Consider the following 21,219-nt stretch of genomic DNA (forward strand, 5'->3'; position numbering starts at 1 on the left):
GGTTCTGGCAAAGCTGCATCTTGTTGCAACTTATCTTTCTTCTGTGCAGTAACACAGGTTGAGTGAAGCAGGATCTCATTAGGCAAGTTATTAATATCTAGTATTACACAAGCATTACAGTTTATTACTGCATACTGCAGTTTTATAAAGCAGTTACATTTTCTTGAATCATCCCAAGTTTGGTAAAAGTTTAAATGATCACATTATACAAGCTTAAACTCACCTCCCTGCATATCATCTGGGTTCCTGCTGGGTCAAATTTTGCTCCAGTCTGAGAGCAAAAACTAAATAAAAATATAAAGATAAAATAGCTGATGGGCCTAACGGGGTTAAAAGAAAATAAGAGAAAATGAAATTTTGAAATCTAAATGCAAATTAGTAAACCACCACACAACTGTGCATTTATGGTGTTTGTGTTACTTTGCAAGCATATGTGCACTCCCATGCACTCGCTCTAATTCAGTAGGGAATATTCCATGATATGTGTTTTGCAAGCCTCCGAGGGCTGGCTGGAGAATTCAGATAAGGACAGTTAGGTGTAGTGGAGATGTGCAGTGTACTGGGCTGCTGTGTGAAGTGCATTGTGTGGTTCCAGGTTTGCCATTGGTGTTCTCCCCTACTTTACCTGTCACAGTGTTATCTGAAGGGACCCAGAGAGCTCCTTAGGGGCGGGTCTAAGTAACGCCAGACATGCAAGGAATAGAAACTACTCCTTCTCAGAGGCTACTTCTTAAAGATGGCTGACCCCTAAAATTACCATTGTTGCCAGTTTAAATCCACAGAAAGTTTATTTTTTTAGGAATTGGCAACACAAAATCTGCATTTCACTCAGCAGTAGATTAGTGGATTTATGATAAATATACATAACTGGATGATATTATTGGGAGTATTGGGACTCGTTCATAACAGTAAAATGAATCAAGACGATTCATCTCAGGTCCAGCTTGATGTTTATGCAGGTTGTAGCCACTAGCAACCATTTCTAGTGTTGATCTTAAGCCATCATTTTAGGTAACAATCAGTCAATGATGGACAAGTTTGTTCAAATATAAATCATAATTACATTTTGTTGTCCCTGACTTAGCCTGTCGTCCATTCATGTACTGATAGCAGGAGTGACTACACACAGTACTGCCCTTAGTATCAGGGATAAGGTTAGTTTCAGTATCTTTTTCAAGAACACAGACATACAGAGAAGAGGTGTTAAGGCCTAAACCATCTTCCATGTTAGTGAGCAACCCTGCTCTACCTCAAGAGTCACAGTAGCACGTGTTGATTATACAGACTACACAAGCTTCTTGCACTAAACTTCACTGTTACAGGTCTTGCTTAAATGTCAATTACAGGCACTTTAAAGATATTCTTTGGAGTGTTTTTTATATTAATAAACTTAACTCTATGGGGTTTTTTTTTTCTAAAGAAACACAAATTTAGAGTTTTGTTTTTTTTTCTTAAATTGAATTAAGTATACCACAGAGTTTTATAAAATATGCAGAATTATTACCTTCCTCATAAAACACATAGAAAGTATTTCTCATTTAAATTTAATGCTATGATGGCTCTGACTCAAGAGGGATGATGTGTGGCAGAGCATGCTACCTGGATACAAATTTGGGCCTGATCAAACCAGTTGATTTTCCAGGGAGAGGGTGTCTGGTGTACCTGACAATGTACACCTGTACATCACTGACAATATGTCCAGGATGTACCATGAGGTGTATGTGAAACCAGTGTGTGCCTACGATGGGTGCTAAGCAGAGGGGCAGAATCTTGGAGACAGAGCATGGAGACAAACTATTAAAACCACAATCTTTATTTTACATAAACTATATGAGTCTGAACAAACATGGATGCACATTTGGCCGGCAGGCAATCACAAGGCAGTAATTCAATTTTATTATTTAAAAAACTGACCATGAATAAAAAGCAAAACACAATTTCTCTAAAAATATATAGCATTCTTTCTGTAAAGCTATAAATCATACTGAGTCATTTATTACATCCATTTCTTTTTAAAAAAAAATTTTTTAAATTAAATACAGTTTCTAGTATTATGTCTCTTACTCAGTGCTGAAGTACTCCTGGCAAAAGCCTTGGTGTGAAGGACCATGGTAACATCTCTCAAGGCACCTGTTATGTAGTTATATGTGTCCATGAATAACACTCAATTTGCCTGCATCCACTTGTTGAGCGCTGGGAAAAAAACATCATAAAAGTGTTACTGGCAGTAGGCTGCTGGCTCATGCCCATGGTGAACATGCTGCTTATAAGTTTCCCCGTGGGAAGGCAGCATGATAGAAAAGCATCAGCATTTCATCGACAATTCTAACAGGAGGTATTCACATTGTCCAAGCTAAATGAAACGCAAGAGAGTACTTTAAATCCACTTGAATTTTTCCAGCATCATCTCTGCTCCTTTCCTGAAATGTGACTGTGCTCCTTGGATAACACAGCCATCATTATCATACAAGAGGACGCCTGTTTGAGAATACACTGTCAGACTAATTAGTTAAAGCATTGAAAGGGAAATAGAAATAGAATGGAAAAAAAATATTTAGAGAATTTGCTGTGAAAATAATAATAATAATAATAATAATAATGATAAATGAAATATATCTTTGTTCTTTGTTTAGAGATACAATGCAGAACTTTTTAAAAGAAGGTTTAATTCTCGAAAAGTAACATCCCTTTCTTTTTCATATCATGGATGTGTATGAGGATGCAAGGCATATTTCTTCTGCCAGTTTATTGCAACTTTTCTTGTGAATACAGAGTTGACTGTGTAACTGAGTTAAAAATACATCTGAAAAACATGCACTTACCTGGTCTTAATTATTTTAAGTGTGAATTTTATCACACTATTTATTTTGTTGTATTTTATTTTGAAAACCCAGAAACCGGATCTCACTCTAGCGTTTAGAAGCTGCTAAGGCGCGTTTGCACTGTGAGGGTAAGTTCTGTAATGAAAGGATGTGGCATTTTTATGGTTTCTGGTGTGAATGTTGTTACTTAACTTGTACATGTCGATGTATATAGGTTTATATTGATGTGCGAATGTTACTGTGTAACAGAAACAAAGGCTGGTTGCTATGAGGTGCCGTAAGGGACATTATTACTGAAACGCTCTCACACACACTACTGAAACGCTTTCTAAAAAATAACCAGGATAATGCACGTCTCCCGCTATTCTAAATTTTGACTTATGCTGAGGCTAATATATTGTTAAGTAATGCAGCTGTCTCACTAAGGTCCAGAATCGATTTGTTCCACGATTCGATTCAATTCAATTCGATTTGATTATGGGGAATTTTGACAGTCAGAAATATTATAATTCAGATCAGTACATTTACATATTTTTGTATTTAAAAAAAGGAAGCTGACACACGCAAGACTTTATCAAAGGTGTGAGCACAGCAGATGCCTTTGTGTCAAAGTAGCTGAAGATAAAACACATAAAAACATGAAGGTGGTTTTCCAGGCCTGGGATTTTATAAAAAATATTCTGCAGTACATCAAAAACGAAAGAAAACCATTAATCAACATATGAACGTTACCTCTGACGTTACAGCGGTTTTATTAGAGACACGGCTAACGTTTTGCATTTTGCATAATTTTAAAAAGTTTAAATTTATTCAGTATTGAACGGCAGAAATTAGGTTTTCTTTTCGGAAGTATGTAAAATGAAAAAAAAAAAAAAAAAAAAACAGCGGCCGACTGCGCTGTAAACAACAGTAGACTTGTGCCTAACAAGCAAGCGAATAATGCAGAAAACAGATTTTTAAACGGGAAACTGTTCTTGAAGTACAGAGAGAGAGAAAGAGAGAGAGAGGGCTGTGCATGACGTGCGATTTTATCGTGGTGGAAGCAAAACAGTGAGGGAATTCATGACGATGTTTATGTGAAGCGCAGTTTGGATCTTCTTTTGCTGCTGGTTCAGTCAATATTGTTTGGAGAGAGATAAAACTAACAGCTTTAGAATCGGCGCAAAAACGGCGTGAAAACAAAGCACGGACCTGCCGACAGATCAGAGTCAGCGAGCTGTCGGCTTTCAGCCCCGACCGTGTCCGTGCTGTCGGGTGAGAAAGGCGACATCTCACTGATTCTGATCCGCGGGTCCGCGCTGTGTGTTTACGTCTTTGTGCAGAAGCCGTGTACCTGCTCTCATTTACTGTCTTAGCTGTTTGGTGGTTGTTGAAATTTTGTGAGGTTTCACCAGAGATTCTGGCATTTCGGGCAAAATAAATTTATATTAAAAAGTCAATTCAGGATTTTAATGAATCGATTTCACATTATCCAAGCCAGAATCCATTTTAATCAATAAATCGATTACAAAAACCCACTCCTAACTAACAGGTTGCTGAGTAGACATCTGTGTAGTGGTTTGTTTGAAATCTAACACTTTTTCCTTCAGTTTCCTTGTCAAGAATTAACTTCCTGTTCAACTGAAATGCCTTCCTGTTCAACTGAAACGCCTTCCTGTTCAACTGAAATGACTTGGTTTTTCAGTAGTGTGTGTGAGAGCGTTTCAGTAGTGTGTGTGTGAGAGCGTTTCAGTTGTGTGTGTGAGAGCGTTTCAGTTGTGTGTGTGAGAGCGTTTCAGTTGTGTGTGTGTGAGAGCGTTTCAGTTGTGTGTGTGAGAGCTAAAATTTCAGTAGTGTGTGTGAGAGCTAAAATTTCAGTAGTGTGTGTGAGAGCTAAAATTTCAGTAGTGTGTGTGAGAGCTAAAATTTCAGTAGTGTGTGTGAGAGCTAAAATTTCAGTTGTGTGTGTGTGAGAGCGTTTCAGTAGTGTGTGTGAGAGCGTTTCAGTTGTGTGTGTGAGAGCGTTTCAGTAGTGTGTGTGAGAGCGTTTCAGTTGTGTGTGTGAGAGCGTTTCAGTAATAATGTCCCTTACGGCACCTCATAGGTTGCTGTTAAACAGTGTTTCTGCCGTATTTATGCTCTTTGGAAGTAAGCTTTTTTCGGCCCCCTAGTGGTTGCTGCGCATAGCAGGAAATGTGTTTGGACTCACTGTTTTACTGTGCTTTTTGTGATGTTGTTTTACATTGTAAGAGCTACAATTGCGGGTACCACCAGAAGACACAAGTGATTTCCATGTCTTCTGCAGGTACGTGAGCTTGTTAACAGTCATTTTGTCTGTAAAGCACAAGCAAGTGAAAATGTAATGCGCTACCGTTAATTTGTCCACTAGAGGGAAATGTTTAGCCGGTGATACTTCTGTTATCCTGTTATTTTGCTTTATACGATTGTGAAATGTATTTTTATGGGTTATAAGATGTCTTTTTGTATACAAGTTAAGTGTGACAGACTGTAAAATTGAAGAAATTATTATTTTCCATCTTTTCTTTATTAAGAAGTAGATTCTAAGTCTGTCAACACAAGGTGTGTTTGCACTGTGAGGGAGCTACAATTGCGGGTACCACCAGAAGACACATTGTAAGTGTTTTCTATGTCTTCTGCAGGAATAAACCGTGAAAAGCCAACCTTTCTGAGCGTGTGTGATCTTTGAAGAGCTGGAAGCGTTACAACTGCATTATTTTAAAAGTGTAACAGTGTGTCTTGTTTTATGAAGAAAACTTAAATTGTTTGTAAGTCCTCTGGGATATGTAACATTTATTTTGTTATGTGATTTAAGTAAAACAAAGAAACTCTGGGCCATTAAGGTTATGGTCAATTATGATGATAGTTCTGTGACTGTGACTTAATGGTTCTGTGTAAATGGCAGAGTTGTCTCTGGTTTCAGTGCCAGAACCTTTGTACATCACCCACTGTGGCCCTCTGAAAAAGATAAAAGGAGTCTGATATCCCTAAACGTTTTATTTTGCTAGACAACAGTTATTATTTACATGACCGCAAGCTACCTGTTTTCATGTTGTCAGACAAATAACAATGTGTTTGGTCAAATGACCATTGTTGTACCATTGGGGGTTTTTTTTTCTTTTTCCCAGGAAAGATATTTTAAGATTTCTGCCATTTATGGTAATCAAAGAACAAATACCAACATGATGTGGCATCTCCCATGACCACATTGATTTCACAGTTCAGGAGTCCCAACAATTTCAGTTGTGGGCTTATGATTAAAAATGGCTTTCTAAACCTCCTGGCACCAAACAGATCACTAACCTTGTAAGCAGTTTAAGAGAAATACTGTATTTCCGTGTTTTATGGACAGAAAGGATCGCCATTAAAAGAGAAACCAAGTGCTAACAAGGTTACCTCCATATGAGAGCAGGAAAAAGAGATTCGTGTATAAAATAAAAATCTACTTAACAAAAAAATAACCCCTAGATTTAACCTTTTGATATTTCCTGCTGTGCATCTATGTGAAAGACACAATTATAGTCAAAAGTTACACACTCTTGACTGTCATTTCAATAAGGAGAGATCACTTTGAAGAATTGAACAAGATTTCTTGAGATGGAGAAATTAATGTATTTGACAGTTAGAGTCCAATGACATATCGTGACAGAACAGAATCCCACCATTGATAGGATTTAGGACAAGACCACCCAGAGTCTAGACGCTGGTGGTGGTGGTGGTGAAGATGAAGACTGAGGCTTGAATAGAGCTTTGGCTGAAGTCTCTGAGGTAGAGATGGGGAAGAGGTGGTTTGCACGAAAGAGAGTCTGAAAGGGAGACTGACGAAGAACAGAGCTAAACCATGCCTAAAGTGGAGGCTGACTTGGCTCAAAGAAGGTGGATGAGAAGATAACTGGACTAGAGTAATGATGTCAGTATTGAGATTGACAGATGAACACCCAGGAAAGCAGGCAGATGAGTGATTACAGAGCTTCCTTATTGAACTTACACATAAGCGTAATGATAATTTGAAGGTTTTAATGTCTTGTAACTGACTTTTAGAGTAGTTGCTTTTAAGCACTTTTTTTAAACAGGGTTGAGGTCAGGGCTTAAGGAAATCCATTCTAGAAGCTTAATGAGTTATTTCTAAACAACTGCAGATTACAGTATCATCCATTTAAACTGTATATACGTATATACGTTTTTGGATATGTCATCACTTGAGCTATTTGGCCACAATTATAAGAGGTAGAGGAGTAAAGGGTAGGCTCTCAAACCTAAGAACACTGTACCAGATATCAAGTATGATGAGCATCATGCTCTCGGGCTGTTATGATGCTAGTGGTACCAGCAATTGGACAAAATGGATGGAATAGTGAAGAAGGATTACCTCTGAATTCTTTAAATTCCCCACAATTCAACAATTAGACAGTTGAAACTTAAACACAATTATGAGGAGCAATGATCCCAAACACACATCAAAATTGGTTTTAGAATAGATAAAGTAGGCTAACATTAATTAACATGAAAATGAACTTTACCAATTCTGCCAGGAAGAGTGTTTAAATATCCAGCCAGATCATATACCTGGTACTCTTATGTTGAACATATTACTCCAACAATTTTTTTAGCATCATTCACTTCATGTGAACTTTAAGTAGATTATAGACAGTACTATTGCTTTAAATTATGCAGTCATTAGGCATCTTGATTCCACACTCCATATGTATGGTGGGATATGATATGAATAAATCATAACAGAAGATTTACTGTTGATCTTTTCCATTTAAATGAGGTTAACTAAGACGTTGCACTGAAAACTAATTACACTGATCAAAGTGCAGACATTTGCTTTATGCAGGCACTCTGAAAACTATCATAAGTCGTATTGTAAGTGAGTTGTGTTCCTCAGCCAAAGAATGGATAATCAAATACAGCTTGTTCAGTCCACTATTCATTGAGCATAAATCATAATACTTTTAGGTTGTATAACAAAAAGAATCATCCAGTTATTTCTATGACCATAAGAATCTGTATTAGCATACCTTTGGGGAAGAATTATGGGGTTTTTTTCAGCTTTTCAACACACTTAGAAGACCGTGCAGAATAATATCAGCTTTTTAGGAAATAACATGCACAGCAGCATAGGGAATAAAACAAATGTAAATGAATTTTCAGCTTCCTCTTGACAGCTAAATTAAATGTGTTCTACCAGTGTGTTTTACCTAATAAAAACATATCAGGTTGGAAAATTCAGAGCCGTTCCACTTATGGCTGATTAAGTGAATGAGTAACATGAGGTGTAATATATCTCTTGTTTAATATATTCCTTCCTCTTACATCCATTACAACCTGCATCCACTGCAGTGCACTGTGTGTGGTGCAGTGGCATAGGGGCTGCCTCTCTTCCACATAACACCCTTCCATTTTTCACAGCAAGAGGATACCTTCATTTAAGTGAATATGACGGAGATGACTGAGGGTCACTTGAGGAGAAGTGGAACCCTCTAGGTTAAAGTGCTATGATCAGTCACCGGATTATGGATCAAAGAGTCTAGCTGAACTCTTGACTGTGAATTAGGGATCACTTGCGCATGAGAAAACACAAGAAGAACATAAACATCTTAGCATAGCTTGGACTTTCTTTCTTCAATGCACATCACATATAAACCACACATATATTACATTGTAGAATCTAAAGGGAGAGACAGGTTTGGAAAGATTTTAGCATTAATATAGCTGACATCTTGCACAGCAGGTACTACACCGTTTTAGGCATTATGTAAATTAGTACTTTACACTTGTCTAGCACGCCTCTAAAGAATCTCTGATCCTATTGTTTGCTCCTCTACTAGAGGATTTCACACTATTCTTCAGAAAGATTTATCCTCATTTGAGAGGAAGCAGATGGAGAGGGCTGTCAAGCATGTCAGCCAAAAATCTCCCATAAATTTTCAACTGGGTTTTTATCGGATGACTGCACAGAGAATAGCATGTGATTGATTTTTATTTTTTTTTTAATTCTTTTCAAACCATTCAGTTACATCACCCTGCTTTATATGTATATTGCTTTCTATTGAATGTTTTATATTTTTTTAAAATAATGAACATTATTTTTTGCCTTGTACTTTGATGAACTTGTCACCCCATCTACCTCTCTCCCTCTCTCTCAAACACTTTGATTTTCAGAGATGGCCAAATTCATGCTTAAGCTTATGTGTGTAACTGCATTGATGATATATTGATATTACCTTTGAATAGGAAAAAACAGAAGGCACTGGAAAACGCTAATGAGGTCATTGTCTTTGATTGTGCATAGAGTTGCACATTTAAGTATGCATATACAATCTCTAAAGGCTACCAGTATGCTGCAGAGACAGGGCAACATGAAAACTCTTTAGTTTAATTACGATTTGGAGTTTTTTCTCCTTGTAAATTTTCTGTCTCTTGAATGAAGGCACATTCCACACAGTGGTTTTTAAGTAATTGTTTCACATGATTTCTGAATGTCTTTCAAAGTGTTTATTTCTTTCACTAAGTCCTGGTACTGGACTAAGGCTACGTCCACACATATACGGGTATTTTTGAAAACGGAGATTTTCCGTTTTTGTTTTAAAAAATAATCCCGTCCACACGTAAAGGCAGAAATGAAGGAAAACGCTGCTAGGAACATGCCAAAGCAACAGGTGGCGATATATTCCTAACTGTGCAGAAATGTTGGCCAATCAGAAGTCTAGAAGCCTCGGTGGGGAAAAAGTAAACAAAGCTGGTGCATAGAAGCAGAACCGAGCCGTATGTGTGGAGGGACAGTAACTGTGTGTGTATGTAAGCATTTAAAGACTGCAGAGACTACAATTAACAGTAATAGTTTTGTAGAAATTAATTTCACCGAAACAATAACGTGTGTGACGTCAAAAGATGCGCACACCTTTGACGCTGCGTTTTCTCCGTTTTCTCGTCCACACGTAAATGCAAAAACTGAGTTTTCAAAAATATCCACCCTGGCCGGAGTTTTTAAAAATCTTCGTTTTCAGTGACCAAAAACACCGTTTACGTGTGGACGAAAGGTGCAAACGCATAGAAAAATCTGCGTTTTCAAAAATACCCGGGAACGTGTGGATGTAGCCGAAATGTAAAGCTTTTTAAGGCATAAATTGATCTTTTACTCCAACAAGGTAATTAACAAAGCTCTATTACCACAAAAAACACTAAATTTAGGCATGCTGTGCAGTGTAGAAGTGGCAGGTCTAGAAAGTTCTATGGAATACCAACAGTATTTAAAAGTAATACATATATATTAAAAACAAAAACAGGCAAACAATTAAATATATAATTGTTTATAAATACAAACAGCTGACACAGAACCTGAGAGCTTCGTCTAGCATTTTAGTTGATCAATCTGTTGTTCACTGAAGCTTCATCAGAAAGTGTCTCACTGTAAGGGTCAAAAAGTTATTCTTAAGAAAGAGAAACATGAAGGAAAAAAACAAAAGAAACAAGCTGATGTATGCAAATTTACTCGAGAGCTGGATTGAAAAGAGAGAGAGATGTTTTTGTGATATTTAATGGATCAGATAAATTTTTTTTTTCTCCCCGATATCCGATCCAGTAATTTAGGTCAGGATTGGACCGATACCAATACTGTATATCGGATCGGTCCATCCCTAGTTGAAAGAGGAAGAACAAGAATGAATGTTGGATGCTTGCAACTGCTGCTAGTTACAGGACAAGAATAAAGTTACATTTCTTTGGATGTGTTAATAATGTAATTTATCAGCGGTTAACTTTGTTATCTAAATAAATGGATCTAACTCAAACAACAAGATTGATATTCATAATATTTTCTAACCGTGCATTAGTTCATTCAACAAGACTGACACTTGTAACATAAAGTACATAATAGTTGACATAACTAGACAATATTTTGTTGCTCTGAAGACTACTGAAGAAACTCCTGAAGAAATTGCAAGGACGCTTGAGAGGTTAAGCTGTATTGAAGAATGAAGTGGTTATACCAAAAACGGAATTTCAGCTCTCTAGAATTGTATAAGTTCTACCATATACATTGTATTTCCATTTAATTTTGCACATATTTTAATAGATTGCTGCACCTATTTCCAATTTTTCTAGTAAAATATAAAGAAATGAGGAGAATCTTTATACTTTTAATGGCACAGTACTGCATGCTGGGATATTTCTTACATTCCTCTACTCAGTCCTTACAGAAAAAGAAAAGAAAATCTTTGAATATACAAACATTTCTTTGTGATGAAAGTTCAGTAAAATGTGTCCGAAAATTCCTTCTCACTTCAGAATACTGTACAAAGGTTGTGGGCAATGTTCCCTCTAAGCTGCGCGCAATTGCGCACTGCTGGAACGGTCTCTGCGCACAGAAAATCTGAATCTCTGAAAATGTGTGTTGCGCACAAAAAAAAAAATCTAACCTGAATTGAAATTAAAATAAATACATTAACAATTCTGTTTTGCAGTGTTAGTCAGTAAGTGACTGGCTGCCCCAGTATGGGATGAGAACGATGCCACCTTATCCCATAGTCCAGCCAATGATGCGATTCACATTCGTATATACGCACCTAATCAACGTCGACAGGCTATGACAGCGTCCTTATGTGCCGACACCAGTAGTGATGTGCGATACCAGTCATTTCCTTTCCGATCCGATACCAAGTAAAATTCAGGGTGGTATCGGCGATACCGATCCGATACCGATACTTTTTAACATTAAGTTGTTGTACATTGTATTTCAAATTTTAGCTTCAAATTGATTACAGAACATCAGACTACTTTTTTTTACTGTTTAATAATGCAGAATTATTATATACAAATAAAAAAACCTGAAGTTGTGTGCTATTTGAACACGTAATTTAACATGTCATTTAACGTTTATCTTGTCTGGACATGTCAACAAAAATATTCAACATAATTTAACATGTCATTTAACGATAACTTGTCTGGACATGTCAACAAAAATATTCAACATAATTTAACATGTCATTTAACGTTTATCTTGTCTGGACATGTCAATAAAGACATTCAACATAATTTAACATGTCATTTAACGTTTATCTTGTCTGGACATGTCAACAAAAACATTTGACAGTAACACTTTCCCTTATTCACAGGTTTTTGTTTAGGAACAACAGCATGTTTACAGTTTTCCCTCTTTTTTTTTTTTTTTTCTTTTTTTTTTTCTTTTTTTTTTTGCCTGTCCCGTTTGGCTCTTTTGCCATCAGAATTATTGTCTAAAGGCAAAGAAAGATGCCCAACGGATTTACTTTGCCAAATTGACCATCCCAGCCTTGCCGTAATGGTCCATTTGATTCACCTTTTATGGTTTATTTTATTTTCACTTACTGAATACGGGACAGACTTGACTGGAGGAAAGAAGGGGAGAAAGAAAGAGGGAAAGAAAAACAGCTGAGAAAAGGGACGGGGGACAAGGGCAAAAAACAAAAACCAACAGAATGAGCAGAAAAAAAATGCATATATCAATCACCTGGATCACCTGCTGAGAAAGAAAAAAGAAAACAAGCAGAAGAGAACAAGAGTAATAGAATAAACAACATCACAATGATATATGGGAATATGACAGTAAATACTAAATATTAAACATTATTGTGCAGCACATAAGATCAACAGAACACAGTGTGCTTTGAGGTAGGAGCCAAAAAGGGTGTAGTTTGTGGGTGTGATCACCCGTGTGTACACCTGTGAGCATGGACGCGCTTGTTTTGTTTTTTTTTGTTTGTTTTTTAAAAGGTTCCTTCATGCAATGATCTGCTAGAGGGTGTGGGGGGGCCACTGCCCCGTCCTCCAGGGCATGAAGCAGGTATGGAGGAGATCAAAACTCCAGACATCCAGAGGCCCCCAGAACACAAGAGACCAAGGAAGACCCACAGAGGGGCAGCCGCGCCACTGTCCCAGAAAGAGCTGAGGAGAGTCCCAGATGAGGGCTCACTCAGCAGCCGCGGAGCAAAAGCCAGGGGGAGTTGCAGTGACGCGCCCGTGAGCTCCGCCGGCAGCCAGCCGTGCCTGAGTGACCGAGGTTTGGAGTGACCTCCGAAGTGGCCCGAGCGAGCCCCAGGCTCCAGGCCCCGATAAGCGGCCGCCAAGGAGTGAGCCGGTGTGTACCTGGACGCCCATCCCCGGACACAAAGAACCACCAACGCACCGATGTCTGAGGGAGTCTGCCACTGGCAGGGGAAGTGGTGGTGGGGGGAGATAGGCCTCCAAACCTTGGAGGGCCTAAGATGTCCCCAGAGAGGTGGTGCCTGACACCCAACCTGACATATAGACACAGAAATACAGGCACACAGAGATACAAACATCCATTCCCACCCTCATGCTCTCATATACACTTACTCCACACTCAACCAATGTGGAGACAGACATAAAGAGACGCTGTACACACGATCACACTCCCCAAGCGTACTCTACAAACCGGGTCTAGGTACCCTTGCCCCTGGAGGGGGGAACTGCACCCAGACCCAGGTGGTGTTACCCTTTTCCCTGTGGTGGGGGGAGGCAGACCGCCCCGACTCCGCAGCAGCAGTTTTCCCTCTAAGTCTGCTCCGTTTATTGCTCACAACCTCTCCTGCTTTTGAAAAGATTCTCTCTGCAGGTACAGAAGAAGCAACGATTCCTAGGTATCTCACTGCAAGTCTGCTTAGGGATGGGAAGGTTTGTTCATGCTCTTGCCACCAAACCAATGGATCCTTATCTCGGGGAATCAGTTTTTCCTCTGAGTACCGGCGTATTTCAATGAGTACATCACTGGAAGCTGACCGGTGATGTTGGCTTGACACAATCTGCATGTCAAAATCTGTCCATATCCCTCCTTTTGTTGCAGCTGGACCTGCGGGTGGAGGACTCGGGGTAGACCCTGAAGTAAGGCCCTGAGGCAGAGCTAACAGTAGGCGTTGAGCTTACAGTTAGAGTGGGAGCAGACTGTCCTGTCTGATAGACTTCTTGCATTTCATTGTGGAGACATTTCTTTAATACTTCAACATTGTCTTTGTCACAAAAACCAAGGTGTTTAAACCTAACATCCAGAAATGTACTTGCAGCTAGACAGTGAATGCTCTCAATACCCCTGAATCTGCGCTGGCATTGCTGTGCCAGCTGTGTGGCAAGGGAGCTGCCCTGATGTTCACAGGCTGCTACAGCCCTGTGAATGAGTGACACAAGTGGAATAACTTTGGAGACTGAAACATGTTTTTCAGATGAAACTTCCTGTGTTACTTCTTCAAACGGCCGTAGTGCAACAACTGTTTCCTTGATCAGGGATAATTCTCCCGCATTTAAGCATAGTTGATTCTTCCCTAAAAGGCAGAGGGCTGTGGTCACGGCTTCATTTTGCTCACAGAGCCGCTCCAACATGTAAAAGACAGAGTTCCAGCGGGTATCTACTGACTGAATTAGCTTGTGCTCTGCCACTTTCAACTGTTGCTGAATATCCTTAAGCTTCTCAGTAGCCTTTGTGCTGTGGTGAAAAAAGGACACAATCGCACGGCATTTTTCCAGCACCTGCACCACTTCTGGGACAGCTTTTACACTGTCCTTTACAACTAAATTCAGTGTGTGTGCAAAACATGGAAAATGCCTCCATCCAGCTTTGTGCACTGCAGCAACCATATTTGCACCATTGTCTGTGACAACTGCAACCACCTTCTCAGTTATGCCCCATTCTTCTGTGATTTGCTTAAGTGCTGAGCTGATATTATCTGCTGTATGCTGCCCATGGAAAGAGTGGGTTTCCAGGACAAATTCTCTCATTTGCCAGTTTTCAATGAGATGGCATGTTACAGTCAAATATGCCTCTGTGGACACTGAGGTCCACATATCAGTGGTGAGAACAACACTGGAAGCATTTTGCAAAGATGCTCTTACTTTGCTTTTACATTCATCAAACAAATTTACAAGATGAGTCTCAGTCAGTGATTTTCTTCCTGGGAGTTTATATTTTGAGTCAAGAGCGCTCACAAATCCCTGGAAACCCTGGTCCTCCACTATGGACAGAGGCTGGAGGTCCTTCAGAATCATCTCTACAAGGCATCTTGTGAGTGTTGCTGCTCTTGGGGAATCATCTACAAAGAAAATAAAATACAAAGGGCAAAACAAAAGATGGGGTATACTGCACTGAATGTTTAATCTTTTTAGAGTCATGTATGCAGTCTGTTAAAATAGCCTAAGGGGAAAGGAATTGATAGTTTACATATACTTGCTGTTTTACATAGAATGCTGTGTGAATGAAATTGTCAGTATAATACATAATTAAAGGAATAAATAAGTTTGTCAATACCTGCATTTTAAAATATTCAAATAACTCAGCCAAAAAAATTAAACTGAGTGAAAATAATAATAAAGCTAATAGATAATAATAGTATCTATAAAACGTTTCTCTTATCTATGAAATAATCTTCAACTGAATTTTTATGTTTTAAAGACTACAATGCCTGTTTTACTGCAAGTACTCTGTATTTTAATGCGACCTAGCCTATGTACCCAGCATTTTCCTCCTCTGTACCTGGATAGTGCCTGCCTGCAGCACTAAAGGACTCCGCGAGAGACGTCTGTCTCGCCCTAGCAGCACCTGTCCCTCTCCTCTCCTCCTTTTCGGTTCGCCTCGACATGACCTCATCATATTCTGTGTTATGATTAATTCTGAGGTGTTTTACGAGGTTAGTGGTGTTGCCACAACACCTCACTGTCTTGCCACATACATCACAAACCGCGTCTTGGCTGTTTGTGGAGGTAAAATATGTCCACACATGATTTCGCTTGCGTTCGGCCATTGTTTTGAGTGCGCAAGTGCGCACGCCAAGGGGCTGCGAGACATTTATACAGCCGTATTTCGCACATGACTATGAAATGCGAAAGAGGAAGTAGTTCCTTCAAATGTAGATAATCCGAATGTTATAGTTTCTTTCCACTGTGTTCCTGTTGATGATAAACTAGAAATTTACCCTAAATTACTAAAATATCGATATTTTAATGTGAGAATCGATTCTAGAACATAAATGACTGGTATCGGAGGAATCGATATTTCAGGGTCGATCTGCACATCACTAGACACCAGTGTTTTAGCTTGCAAAGCGGCGTGGCTGATGTCGAGTGAAGCCACATTAATGACAACGTGTACAACCACTGGGGATGTGAGCAGAACAGACGGAACAATTAACGGACAAAGTGTGGACTATACCACAATTTGAAATAGTAAATGGCCTGTATTTGTATAGCGCTTTACTAGTCCCTAAGGACCCCAAAGCGCTTTACACAACCAGTCATCCACCCATTCACGCACACATTCACACACTGGTGATGGCAAGCTACATTGTAGCCACAGCCACCCTGGGGCGCACTGACAGAGGCGAGGCTGCCGGACACTGGCGCCACCGGGCCCTCTGACCACCACCAGTAGGCAACGGGTGAAATGTCTTGCCCAAAGACACAACGACCGAGACTGTCCAAGCCTTCCGATTACAAGGCGAACTCCCAACTCCCCCAAAACTATACCAGTTTTTAAATTGTGTTGATAGGCCACATAAAACCATAGTTATGATAAAAAAAAAAATATGCAATGTTTGTTGTTTATATTTAACTGTGGGAAGAAACGGTAAAAACGGCGTTTTATAAGGAAAATGCTCAAAAGCACTCTCTGCCTGTGAGCAAAAACACCCCTTCCCCTCTCCAGCCTTTCCTATTGGAAAAAAAAGTATTAGGAGTGACAGCAGTGTTTTGAGATGTGAGAGATTTGCGACTTTTAGCGCACATGTTGTGTAGTTACGGTAGTGTGTAGTGTAGTCAATAGTTTTGTTGTGTGTGTCAGAACTATGAGGCGACTGCTGAATGTTACAGGTGTTACAGGAGTGATACATCTCCTGTTGTCAGGCCTGCAGGTACCTACAGGCTTGTGATGTTCTCCTTTATCTCATAGTGGACAGAAATTATGTTTTGGAGTGGCACAAATAATTTGTGTGGCATCAAATTTGATGCAGAACAGCTGATTGTTCTGTAAATATTTTTGAAATGTTTATTTTAAAAAAACTCCTTGGCTGCAATTTTAGGTAAACAGCTGCAAAAAACTTTGTTGTTTTCATAACTCAGTTACTTTTTTTGAAGAAGTAACTATATAATTAATTGCACAACATTGGTCATTATATACTGTATTTTGCAGACAGAGAGTTACAGGACTCTCTCCCAGACCACAGACGCATACTCATAATACAAGTCAGGGCTTTATAAAAAAAAAAAAAATGAAGAAAGAAAGTTAGAAAGTTGTGTTTTCAAAATTATTAAGTTATTTTTACTTCCAATAGTGTTAACATACTACACAAATCATGAACAAGATTTTTTTAAAATTTTCGTTGTAAGTGGACTAAAGCAGTTATTTCAAAGTAGTCTAACATAAATGTAAATGCTGTCATTTGATTATTTAAATAAACCATGTAACTTGGATGGATTCAATGCTGGCATGACCACAGTGCACACGTCTGCTGTTGCTCACAGTGGTCCAAGGTATCACTCAGGGAGTTTGTGTGTTCACTCAGACACATGAAAAATTAGAGGGAACATTGGTTGTAGGGACTCTATATGTTTATATTCTTTTCTATTACACAATACCACCATGTATACCAGCAATGACTCAAATGTGTTCTCAATAACAATGACACCAAATATATACAAAATCATAGAGAACATGAAAAAAGAATAATGAGTGCCTGAATCCATCGTCAGCCACATTTTTGACACCTGGCTTTCAATTCAATTCAATTTTATTTATATAGCGCCAAATCACAACATAAGTCGCCTCAAGGCGCTTCATAGATACAGAGAAAAACCCAACAATCATATGACCCCCTATGAGCAAGCACTTTGGCAACAGTGGGAAGGAAAAACTCCCTTTTAACAGGAAGAAACCTCCGGCAGAACCAGGCTCAGGGAGGGGTGGCCATCTGCTGCGACCGGTTGGGGTGAGAGAAGGAAAACAGGATAAAAGACATGCTGTGGAAGAGAGACAGAGGTTAATAACAGATATGATTCAATGCAGAGAGGTCTGTTAATACACAGTGAGTGAGAAAGGTGACTGGAAAGGAAAAACTCAATGCATCATGGGAATCCCCGACAACCTATGTCTATTGCAGCATAACTAAGGGAGGATTCAGGGTCACCTGGTCCAGCCCTAACTATATGCTTTAGCAAAAAGGAAAGTTTTAAGCCTAATCTTGAAAGTAGAGATAGTGTCTGTCTCCTGAATCCAAACTGGAAGCTGGTTCCACAGAAGAGGGGCCTGAAAACTGAAGGCTCTCCCTCCCATTCTACTTTTAAATACTCTAGGAACAACAAGTAGGCCTGCAGAGCGAGAGCGAAGTGCTGTAATAGGGTGATATGGTACTACAAGGTCATTAAGATAAGATGGGGCCTGATTATTTAAGACCTTGTATGTGAGGAGCAGGATTTTGAATTCAATTCTGGATTTAACAGGAAGCCAATGAAGGGAAGCCAAAACAGGAGAAATATGCTCTCTCTTTCTAGTCCCTGTCAGTACTCTTGCTGCAGCATTTTGGATTAGCTGAAGGCTTTTCAGTGAGTTTTTTGGACATCCTGATAATAATGAATTACAGTAGTCCAGCCTGGAAGTAATAAATGCATGAACTAGTTTTTCAGCGTCACTCTGAGACAGGATATTTCTAATTTTAGAGATGTTGCGCAAATGGAAGAACGCAGTCTTACATATTTGTTTAATATGTGCATTGAAGGACATGTCCTGGTCAAAAATGACTCCAAGGTTCCTCACAGCGTTACTGGAGGCCAAGGTAATGCCATCCAGAGTAAGAATCTGGTTAGATACCATATTTATAGGATATGAAATAATTTCTGGGCTGTCTGTAACAGTTTTTGATATTTGACCCTTGGAGCAGGGTGCTTAGGGTGCTTCACTTCAGCCTATTAGCAATTATCTCTGTAAAAGTGGAAATAAGAAAAAGATCAAGAAAAGCTCACCTAATAATGACGGAAAGGAGAGGCCAACAATAAGAGTCAGAACATTTTATTGTTTTTACTTTTTTGTTTATTTTATTTTATTATATTTATTTATTAACATATCAATAAGGAATACTTTTGTGTATTACATTTAAAAGTTTGAAAAGATTACTTTAATAATCAGGGCCTGCTTAAAGATAATTGTTGGAACACTTCTGGAATCAAGACTGGAGAGTGTAAACAGACTACACTGATGTTTTTGAGTCAAAGAGTGGATGACAGACAGTGAGCAACATGCATAATGTGATGTTTACCCCAACATAGGTGTCAGTTAAATATTTATTTTAGACAGGGAATCAATATTGTAAGTGGGTACACGTGAGAGATGAGAAAATTCCTTTGGATGCAAGAAAATTGATTTTTAGCAACAGTCCACTACCAGCTTAAATGAAATTTTGCCTTCCCAACAAGCTCTAATTTTAAAGTCTTTTGTAGTGAATATTTTAAAATGATTGCCATCCAATTTGCACTCCTATCAACCCATTGCAGACACCACTACGACCATTGGCTCTAAAGTAATTAATCGAGGCAATACTGGGATAACAGTACCTGCTGCTCTGCTGACACAAGCAATGTAATGACATAACGCTGTTTTAGTAACCTGTTGGTAACTAGAGCATTCATTTACCAAGTGACAAAAAATGTATTTCATTTCGGTTTATTTTGATTTACGTGCAGCCATTTCATTTTAGCTCAGTTCTTCAGCTGCTACTGTCACAGCAGAGGAACATAGCAATGGTAAATACAGTAGCTCCTTTTGTGACTGTATTATTTATTTTATTTCATTTGATCTCTCTATTTATTTTAGACTGGCTTTTATTCACAAAAGCTTTCAGGTTGTAAATGATATGTGCAAAGCAGGGAGATTATTATTTTGATGTGAGATGCTGATGCTCCGGTGCAGACAGCAGAATCTGTAGTCTATTTTTGTGGATTTTGAGATTTTCCAGATAGTTACCTCATCTAAAGGGGGCTATTGGCCTAAAAACATGAGGTCATTGAGATGATGAAACATTGCGCAACACTGTGAACTTCAAGACAGCTATCACTCACTCAATACTTGGATGAAAAAAAGTTTTTATATTTACAAATTTAGAATAAGTGCTGATACCACATCTGTCTGGAAAGAAATGGCCTATATGTGTACAAGTGCTAGGAGATAGTGACAATAGAATAATAGCCAAGTTAGAATCACCAGTTAACCTCAGAAGTATGTTTGTAATCTGCGAGAGGAAACCAGAGCACCCAGAGGAAACCCAGGCAGACACAGAACATGCCATCTCCACATGGAAACTAGATATGCAATTCAATGAAAATCATAAATGTCAACCTTGTGATGTTGTTACTAGAAGAAAATTGACAGAACACCAACATCATTCTTTAAAGACTGTGTACAGATCTATCACAGTCCAAAGCTATCTGTCAAAACTAGTAAAGATTTTTCAGTGAGAAGCAAAGCTTGTTTATATTGTATCATATTATAATATATTATATGACAATTCCCACGACCCATGAGACAAGACACAGAACATAGTAAAATATATAAAATATTTTTCACTATGTTATTACAGTTAGAAAATGCATTCTTTCTGCAGATTGTTACGACTGTGATCGTAATCATGTGTGACTTTGAGTGTCCAGGTGCTCCTCCGGGATTGGTGCATCCAGGGTGGATGGCTCACACCGATTGGCTGAGGACTGGGAGGCAGCGGTTAAGAAGAGACCGCCAGGGACTGCCAATTCATTCATCCTCGGCCCAACCCAACCGGCAGACCGTCCACTGTGTCAAAATATTATGTTAATGTAAGAGCATGTAGGGGTGGACCGCCTTTTTGGTTGATCAGTTTTCTCCTGTTTTTATTAGGCAGGGAGGAAAGTGATTGTCGTTTGGTTTGGTTCTTTTGAGTAGGTAAGTTGTGTTTATTCCTGAGATAGGTTACTTTTTGTTTGTTGTTTTGGCCTTGGGTTCACCCTGAAGTTATGGTATGCTCCCTTCCTTTGTTTAACTGCACTTATTGTAAATAAATCACTGTCACAAAATATTAAGTGTGTGACGTGCTGCTTGGAGTTGGACGAGGATGGATCACCCTTTATGTTGTGGTCTGGCCGCGCCTAGACGGGCCATAACAAGGTTTAATATTACATTAGTTCATTCTGAATTAATATTTATTAATATTTAATAATTAATAATATTTATTAAAGGAGTAGTTTAATTTTCAGTTTCAGCTTTGTCAGACCATATATGACCATTTAAGAGTTATACATTGATAATATCACCATGTCTTTTCATGATTTCTTGTTCCTCCTCTACTTTTTCATCTCCATCCTCCTCCACTGCTCTCTCTTCCCTCATCTTCCTCAC

This window comes from Maylandia zebra, linkage group LG7 (genome assembly GCF_041146795.1).
Source record: "Maylandia zebra isolate NMK-2024a linkage group LG7, Mzebra_GT3a, whole genome shotgun sequence".
NCBI lineage: Eukaryota > Metazoa > Chordata > Actinopteri > Cichliformes > Cichlidae > Maylandia > Maylandia zebra.